General features: G+C 40.5%; 1 long non-coding RNA gene across 1 annotated transcript; it reads left to right on the forward strand.

The window, feature by feature from the left end:
- Positions 1–856: 856 nt before the first annotated feature.
- Positions 857–3,161, forward strand: LOC139473267 (uncharacterized). Its single transcript, XR_011653926.1, has 3 exons — positions 857–1,061; positions 1,731–1,821; positions 2,506–3,161. It is a non-coding gene; the product is annotated as an uncharacterized lncRNA (long non-coding RNA).
- Positions 3,162–10,050: the final 6,889 nt, after the last annotated feature.

Genomic DNA, 10,050 nt, shown 5'->3' on the forward strand with positions numbered 1-10,050 from the left:
TAACGCCACACTCAGCAATATCGCAGCTATGTGGCAGGAATCAAACCTGCATGGGTCTTCAGCACAAAGAGTGAACGCTTCAACCACTAGGCTACCCCACCACCCAAAATTCCCCCATGATAAAGTTGTCATCATGGTTATTGTTCAGCTAGTTCAAGTGAAAATGTTCATACCCTTAAAACGTCTTATCTTCCACTTCACGATGATCTCTGATGCAAAACTTCCCTGTCATTAAAGCTGTTCTTGATTCTTCACATCTGGAAAAATATGTTGAGGCTATTAATCATCTCACAGAGTAAAGGGAGTATATGAAATAAGACAGTGAGTCACATTAGCATATAAATTATCCAGTTAAAGTAAACATATTTCTTCATTATATACATAAGCAAATACTAACATATGATAGACAGGCTACTTGTTATATAAAAATATAATTATATTCTGATACATTTACTTACATGTTGGCTATGAAAGTTAATGTGTCACATGTGACAGGCTTACATGTGGTAAATTACTTTAATACGTGATCATTGTAATATTCACATATTCCTTACCTTAATGTGTCACTTCAGCTGCCAGCATTACCTCAGCTGCAATCTCAATATTTGGCCAATTTTGACGAAATGACCGATCGTGTTCAGTGTATAAGCTGGGCCTCGTCTCTAATATAACTTGGCGCAAGTTGACGACGCGCATAGAGAGCCGGGAACCAGCTTATGTCGTGTTAAACTGGTTCCGGGCTCCCTATGCGCATCGCCAACTTGCGCCAAACAATATTGTGATGTTAGAGACGGGGGCCCAGCTTTGTGTTAACCCGGAACAAGCCAATTTACCCATATTCCCCTGCGGTCCAGGGCGCCATTTTAGAACATGGACGTAAACAAACCTCGTGTATCGATATACACTGTCATGCTTGATTACGATAAGCTTACCTCGTGTATCGATACATTGTTCTCATTCACCTCCACCACGGAAATGCCGGCCGAAGTTCCTCTGAGCCATCCACAACGCGGAAGTCAACAGTATTTGGAAAGGCGATTGGCAGCAAATGCGGATGCCAGGTACGTAGCAGGGCTTCGTGACCTTATGATTTCCGTGCAGAGATCTTATGGAACGGATTGATTTTGATATTTTCCTGCTCTACATACTTTACCGTAAACGCCAAGGGTCCTTTTTTTAGTATTATGGTCAACTGTTTGTTATGACGACAAGGATTTGCATAAGGGGCGTAATGGATTTGTGGTCAAAACAAGATGATCCAAATTAGATCCGCTTTTTATAGATAATGAAGAAATGTACAAAGATCTAGGAACGATTATTAACTCTAAACTTTTGTGGGATGCTAATACAGACTATAATTTACAATAATGGCCACCTAAGACTTTACTTTTTTTACGCTTAACATATTTTTATAATTACACTGTTATGTCCTTGTTTTGTATAAGCTTCATAACTAAATAATTCAATATTTCATGGAATGACTCTGACCTTGGCGAGGATCTTTTTTGCAACAAGTGATTCCCTATGTAAAGTGTATGTTGAATGACCCAATAATTGTTTGACAGTTGTTAAATATGGGATTATGTTTTATCTCTGAATGTTTGGGATGAAATATTTTAATAAGGACAGTTCTAAGTTGGAAACTCAACTGGGGCCTTTTCAATTGAATTCAATGTACAGCATGTACAGTTTGGATATTTCTGTAATGTAAATGCTACTTATTTTTGCAGAATGTCTGGATGAATGAATGAGTCAGTCATCTGCACAGCATCAATGGAAAAAGGGAAGCAATGAGGAACAAGAGAAGAGTAGCAGTGAGTGGTAAATATTTGAAATTATTCTGTTTGGTTCATCATGTTCATGTAGCTATTCTGCAAATATTTTTTCAGTTTGCTTGTTCTTTATCACCTGTTGGCATGGATGGCCTAATTATCAAAGGCACCACAACTTGCTGTGCATAGTTGCATCTCTTGGGCTGGACAGAAACCAATGGTCGTGGGTTTGAATCGAGGGTAGCATCATACACTTGCTTGTGGGTTTCATCAAAGTGGTAAACATGTAAGACCTGCATCACTTCGGGCTCTCTTCCCATTTCACTCATTTAACACCACATCCAACAATAGTTCAGCTAAATGACAAGGATTATAAATAATCAAATCTCAAATCCCAACTAGACAAACCAGTGAGTAATGTTATGAGCTCGATCCAGACGCACCGATGATGACTGTTATGGACAACATCCCACGTTATTGGGTACGATTGCGAGCGATCAATGAGCCCACTTGCTACCTCATCTATTACTTTGGCTTGTATGGGAAGCATTTTTAAGAGATGTCAGTTAATGATTGTTTCAACTCATCAGCATGGAACAATATATATCTCAAATGTTTGGTATATAACAAAACTCAAAGATGATAAATTAAGTGAATTTGCTGCCTTTTATCTGTAAGTACATGTTGCAACAATTCTTTTCTATTGCTACAATCTTTATACATAATTTTGCAGAAACTGAAGTCCAGCTTGAGATACCCGGATGACTGGTTGACAGTCTGGAAGGACCCTTCCAGATATCAGAAGTGATAGGCAGACAGTGATGAGGAGAATCCTGTTATTTCAATGGGGGCCTACCAAGAAGTTATATCCCAATTGACACTGGGACACACTCACAAAGGCTGGTCTGGCTAATGTGAGAAGACCAACCAATGCCAAGTCGGAGTGGGACCCTTCAAGGACGTTGAAGAAATTATTGTCTTTGGCCATGTGGTAATCACTTGAAAGGAATGATGTTTGCGACTACTTGTCTATAAATGTGGACCCAAACACCAAATAGAATGTTCACAATTCTACTAACACAATGCAACAGGGATAGAGCCGATCTGGCCTCCCCTCATCCTGGTTCCTGTTTTTCCATGGCAATATAGAAGGGAAAGGATATTTGAGGGCAAGTAACTCTGAACTGGTGAGCATGGTCTGCTTATGCTTTCAAGCGAACAGTTATCCCACTCTGTTATGAGTATTGAAGAATAGGAGGAAATTGCATACTGCATCAGGAACCATCATGTGAACAATGTTCAGTGTGTGATATAGGCATATAAATAAAAGAAATTGATAATTTGTTTGTTGTTTATGTTTCTTTAGCCAGGTGTGTAAATGGGGATTTTCCAATATTTTGCCTCAGTTTGATAGCCACAGTTATCGGATGAAACCATGCATTGCTTAGACATCTTTGGAATAACACATTGATCTGCTATGTCAAAGGTCAATGTCATAGCCAGACAAAAAAATTGTTAATGGCCAAACTCTTCCTTAGGGCAGGGATAGAAGTTGGCAACAGGTCATACACTTACTTTTTACCCCCCCCCCCCCCCCCCCCCCCCCGGCATATAATATGGGGTGATATAGCGATCAGCCAGTCTGTCTGTCCGTCCGTCCATCCGTAATCATTTCCTTTTCCAGGGGAAGGATTCCCAAACCATTCAGTGTATTTGATCGAAACTTGGCAAATCTATCAGGCGCATACTGAAGTGGTGCCTTTTGGTATTTTGGGATTTTTCTAAAAAAAAATTAATTTTTTTTTTTATGGAATGACGTTGGACATAGACTCAATTGGGGATGGGGTTCGTTTCCGGGGCAGAATTCAAAAACCATTCAGTGTATTTGATCGAAACTTGGCAAAGCTATCAGGCACATACTGAAGTGTTGCCTTTTGATATTTTGGGATTTTTCTAATTTTTATTTTTTTAAATTTTTATGGAATGACGTTGGACATAGACTCAATTGGGGATGAGGTTCGTTTCTGGGGCAGAATTCGAAAACCATTCAATGTATTTGATCAAAACTTGGCATTCATATGGATGCGACCATGGTGGATCTTTTGTGGATAAACAATGTATGCTTCTTAAAGAACTTTAAACTGTTGACTCATTACATACAGAAATGCACATTTACTAGTGGTTACTTTACAGACATCTGCCGGGGGGTTATGTCATCTTTCTGATGACTCTTGTTCTCTAATGTGCCTTTTCCTGCAGAAGTCTAAATAACTCTTACTCATATAGTTGTATATCATTGTCATATGTTTGTCAATGTTATACTGAATGAAGCAATTTACAATTGTTTTTGAAATATTCGCAACTGATATTGAAGGTCAGATTAGCTTTCAATGTCTTTCAGTAAAAATGTTCACAGTAACTGAGGAACAGCTCTCTGTAGTGTGATGAAATCTGGTACATGTCACCCTCAGAGTGAGGCATATTGTGTTTCAAACTTAAATGAAGCTGGTATGCTCGCAACAAGTACTTGTACCTTTACAAATAATCATATTATCATCTCACTAGGACCAAAGGCCCAAGTGAGCACACAGTCGATGAGTTTATACTTTCACTCAGAACAATCTGGAAGTCTGAACATGAAATTTAAGGATATCATCATACACGTATTAGAACTAATGTTTGTTCATTAAACAGCTTAACATCTAAAAAGATTGAAAAAATTGTCTTCTCCAAAAGTACATGCCCATAGATCTCAACTTTAAGGGGATATATACAACTAAAATGACACAGAATGTTACTACAGCTATCTGATATGCCCAGGCTAACATCATTTACCAGGATTGCATCCGGATACCTGCCGGATTCCTTCAGCAATGTTCAATTTTCATGGCTAGTTTCCAATATATATTTAGGTGTTTCACACTTAATTGAACAAAATGCACCCCCAAATTGTGACATGTTTTTGGAAACTCAGAATGAGGTATCCGGTGCCGGATCCTTGGTATCCGGTGCCGGATCCTTGGACACCCAGATTGAGGTATCCGGTGAGGTATCCGCTGCCGGATACCCGGATTCCAGGTGGCATACTTTCAGGTGAGGTGTCCTGCCGGATACCACGGATCTGGTATCCGGCTTGGTATCTGCCACCGGATACCCGGACGCGTTTTGGGTAAGTGTCCGGTGGTATCCGGCAGGTATCCGGATACCGGAAACTGCATTTTTTTTGCTGTGATATGATTCCCACGAGAATTGTAAAATGCTAAACAGCAACGTGTAAACGTAACCAATACTAATTTCGTTTTAATTATGTCAAGTAACCAATTTGAAATGAAACAACATTGATCGTGACCAACACAAAGTACAGGCTTATGCGACTTCAGGACTTGAATATTCCTGTCCTCTCATTGCCTGTACCTGGTCTGCTCAACACTTCTCTCTGCTGATCTGAAACTGCGAGATCAAAGGACTTTTCGTAAATAAATTTGATACAGGGATATAGAACATTATGTTTTGAAATTAACTGACCTATCGACGTTTAGTAATGTAAACGTGGAACTGATAGGGGAATCGGAGTTTCCAACCTGGCTGCGTGTCCACAGCAACATAAGGCGCGTGAGATCACGTGACGGCCTGTGTGCCTTGGACTTGTCTATAATTACTTCGTGTGTGTATCGAATAGATTCGTGTACTTTATTAACAACTCGTTGAGGCTTTATCCCTGTATCTGGAAGCAATGCAGTATCGATAATACTTAGTATTAAGAGAAAACAAGAAGGTGAATAAAATATGACGGTAATATTTGGGTTGATCGTTGTAGTATGGTGAGGATTGATGAAAAGCGAGGTATAGTCTTAGTACGGCGAGGGAATGTACGTAGTAGTATGGTTATATGACGACATGGGTTGTTGTTGTTGTAGAATGGTGAGGAGTTGATGAAAAGCGAGGTATAGTTTTAGTACGGCGAGGGAATGTACGTAGTAGTATGGTTATATGACGACGAGGGGTTGTTGTTGTAGTGTGGTGAGGAACTGATGAAAAGCGAGGTACAATCTTAGTACGGCGAGGGAATGTACGTAGTAGTATGGTTATATGACGACGAGGGGTTGTTGTAGTGTGGTGAGGAATTGATGAAAAGCGAGGTATAGTCTTAGTACGGCGAGGGAATGTACGTAGTAGTATGGTTATATGACGACGAGGGGTTGTTGTTGTAGTATGGTGAGGAGTTGATGAAAAGCGAGGTATAGTTTTAGTACGGCGAGGGAATGTACGTAGTAGTATGGTTATATGACGACGAGGGGTTGTTGTTGTAGTGTGGTGAGGAACTGATGAAAAGCGAGGTATAATCTTAGTACGGCGAGGGAATGTACGTAGTAGTATGGTTATATGACGACGAGGGGTTGTTGTTGTAGTGTGGTGAGGAACTGATGAAAAGCGAGGTATAATCTTAGTACGGCGAGGGAATGTACGTAGTAGTATGGTTATATGACGACGAGGGGTTGTTGTTGTAGTGTGGTGAGGAATTGATAAAAAGCGAGATATAATCTTAGTACGGCGAGGGAATGTACGTAGTAGTATGGTTATATGACGACGAGGGGTTGTTGTTGCAGTATGGTGAGGAGTTGATGAAAAGCGAGGTATAGTTTTAGTACGGCGAGGGAATGTACGTAGTAGTATGGTTATATGACGATGAGGGGTTGTTGTTGTAGTGTGGTGAGGAACTGATGAAAAGCGAGGTATAATCTTAGTACGGCGAGGGAATGTACGTAGTAGTATGGTTATATGACGACGAGGGGTTGTTGTTGTAGTGTGGTGAGGAACTGATGAAAAGCGAGGTATAATCTTAGTACGGCGAGGGAATGTTCGTAGTAGTATGGTTATATGACGACGAAGGGTTGTTGTTGTAGTGTGGTGAGGATTGATGAAAAGCGAGGTATAATCTTAGTACGGCGAGGGAATGTACGTAGTAGTATGGTTATATGACGACGAAGGGTTGTTGTTGTTGTAGTATGGTGAGGATTTGATGAAAAGCGTGTTATATATTGAGAGAGATTGCTGTAATATGGAGAGAGATTGTTGTAGAAGTTCGATAGATTTATGTAGTATGTTGAGTTGCATTGATAGGGTCAAGCATGATATTTTAACTGTTGTGAATTATGAACAGGTGGCGACACTAGTATTGTTAGACTCGTTGGCAGCATTTGATATGGTCAACCATTCAATTCTTCTGATATCTCTGCCACACGATAATAGCATCATCGACACTGCAGTACCCTTGTTTGGAACCTATCTCAGCGACCAATATTATATTATTACAAGCTTGACCACGGTGTCTTTCAAGGCTGTCCTTGGACGACCAATGCTGTTTACGTTTTATATGCAAGATCTCTAAGCAACATTTGTGACAGTACAAAGTCAATCAACACCAGTATGCGGGTTATAACCAGGTGTAATTTGGTCTATCGTATGGCCATACTGAAGATTGTGTAGCCAAGATTGAAAGATGTTGACTTGATATAAAGCCGTGGATGACATGAAAACTGCTGAACTTTAACCAAGACAACACAGAATTTATTGTGAAAGGTCCCGAACGTAAATCCGGCAATGTACATATGTTCAACAACATGTTATAGGTGATGCTCTCATTCTTCGTTTTGATAAGTTGAAGAATAAGGGCACAGAACTAGACCAGGAGCTGAGTATGAACCATCATGTGACCAGGGTGTGCCAAACAACTAATTGCCATTTAGAAATATTGGAAACATTCAACCATATCAGAAAATAGTCTGCAGTAAAACGTTTGTAACAGTCTCGTGAATGAAACCAAAAGAGCAGATTAATATACTTCAAACCATCATGAAAAAGGCTGTTGGGGTTATATAATATATATCTTCCAAGTTTGATCAGGTCTTCAAACATCTAATGGAGTTCCACTAGCTACCAGTTGGTGCAGTATTGTACTTTCGGCAAAAGAAAATTTTTCAGTTGCTTAAGCGTCCCTTTGGAACAATCTGCTAAAAAAAACCTAAAATCCGATCCCACTATTTCCACTTTCAAATCTCAGATTAAAACAGTCTTACAGTTTCTCAAGCATAAATGCATGTATTATTTTTGTTCATTACTATGGCAATTGATTGTAGTAGTACAGCGAAGGGTGTTTTTGGTAGTATGGCGATGGGTTTTGTTGCATATGGAAAGGGATATTCTGACGGATTGTTGCAGAATGACGAGATATGGTTTTATTATCGTTAGGAATTGCTATACTATCGTGAGACATATCGTGAGACATGTCGTAAAGCAATCGGTTGTTTTATGCAGGGGGATGCTTGACGTAAGGTGATACCTTGTTGAAATATGTCAAAGAGATCGATGAAGTATGGCGAAAGATAATTGTGGTATCCCGAGGGATCGTTGTAGCAGGCTGATAGAACAACGTACAGTAAACTACGGTTATAACGAACTCAAAGGGACTACTAATTGTAGTTCGTTACAGCCGTAGTTCGTTAAATGCATATATACAGCATAACTACAGCAAATAGTCGGGACCAAAAAGTAAGTTCGTTATATCCGTCAGTTCGTTATGAGCGTGTTCGTTATAACCGTAGTTTACTGTATTGTTTGTAAGATGACGATTTAGCATGAAGAAAGATTTCTGTAGGCAAATGGTTGATGTATGATTTGAAATGTTGTTGTTTGGTGAAGGGAAATACAACGTGATGTAAGATCACTGTTCATGTTCTAGGATGAGGGATCATTGTCATGCAGTAGGGAGTTAGTGAGTATGGTTTTACGCGGATGTAAGCAATATTACAGCAATATCACGGTGGGGGACATCTGAAATGGGTTTCACACATTGTACCCAGGTCGGGAATCGAACCCAGTGAGGTATAGCTGTAGTTTGGCAAAGGAACACTGTAATACACGTGATGTATGGTCTTGATGATCGTGCACCTTATTGAGTAAGTTTCGGTTAACACTGCTTCGAACAGTGTTCCAGTTAAAATACAGCGTGTCAAGGTGATGTTCAAGTGATGCAGGTCTCAGGAGTTTTCCAGTTTTGTGAAACTGGCACCCGTAAGAGCAGCGACATACAGCGAGTTATATCCCACGATATATTGTGGTATATACGTTCATGCTTTTATAAACAAATATAATAAATATATCTTAAAACAATTGGATTATCAAAGATACCTCTATGTATGTCAAATGTTAAAAACAAACAAAGTTTGCAATAGGTAGGAAGACTTAAGAAACAAAAACCGATAAACGTAATCGTCAGTTGGGAGCAATGCATTGCGGTCTTCACACATCAGTTGGGAGCAATGCATTGCGGTCTTCACACGGCAGTTGGGAGCAATGCATTGCGGTCTTCACACGGCAGTTGGGAGCAATGCATTGCGGTCTTCACACGTCAGTTGGGAGCAATGCATTGCGGTCTTCACACGTCAGTTGGGAGCAATGCAATGCGGTCTTCACACGGCAGTTGGGAGCAATGCATTGCGGTCTTCACACGGCAGTTGGGAGCAATGCATTGCGGTCTTCAAACGGCAGTTGGGAGCAATGCATTGCGGTCTTCAAACGGCAGTTGGGAGCAATGCATTGCGGTCTTCACACGGCAGTTGGGAGCAATGCATTGCGGTCTTCACACGGCAGTTGGGAGCAATGCATTGCGGTCTTCAAACGGCAGTTGGGAGCAATGCATTGCGGTCTTCAAACGGCAGTTGGGAGCAATGCATTGCGGTCTTCACACGGCAGTTGGGAGCAATGCATTGCGGTCTTCACACGGCAGTTGGGAGCCATGCATTGACCTGCTGTTTCATGGATAGAATTTAAAGTGAGTTCAACTTGCATGTATTGCTTGCTGTGTGATATCAGCTGGATTGGTACAAACATTTCAGGCTGCCTGGTAGGTAGTGAGGTATCATATGTGATTGCTAGTTGCTTGTTGGTATTCAAGAAGACAATCTCATCATGCAGATATACACTCATATGAATACTAGTGATAACTTGTGATATTGTGAATGGAATTAATTAATATTGCAGCTGGCACGAAAGTTATATAATAGGAATATAATTAATTTCAAAGCGACAACTAATCCTCTGCCCTTCAACACATGCCATGTGAACAACAGGTGGGTGAGGAATATAGATGTATATCAAGTCACCCTGCTACGGAAAACGACAGTTGTTGCATATGCGTAAATCAGTATCTCGAGTGCCACTGGCGGCAGCCTGCTGAGGAACTTTGACCATCTCAGAATCGATCGGAAAACGTACGGAG

Source organism: Haliotis cracherodii, unplaced genomic scaffold (assembly GCF_022045235.1).
Source record: "Haliotis cracherodii isolate W230 unplaced genomic scaffold, xgHalCrac1.p SCAF_27, whole genome shotgun sequence".
Classification (NCBI taxonomy): Eukaryota; Metazoa; Mollusca; class Gastropoda; order Lepetellida; family Haliotidae; genus Haliotis; species Haliotis cracherodii.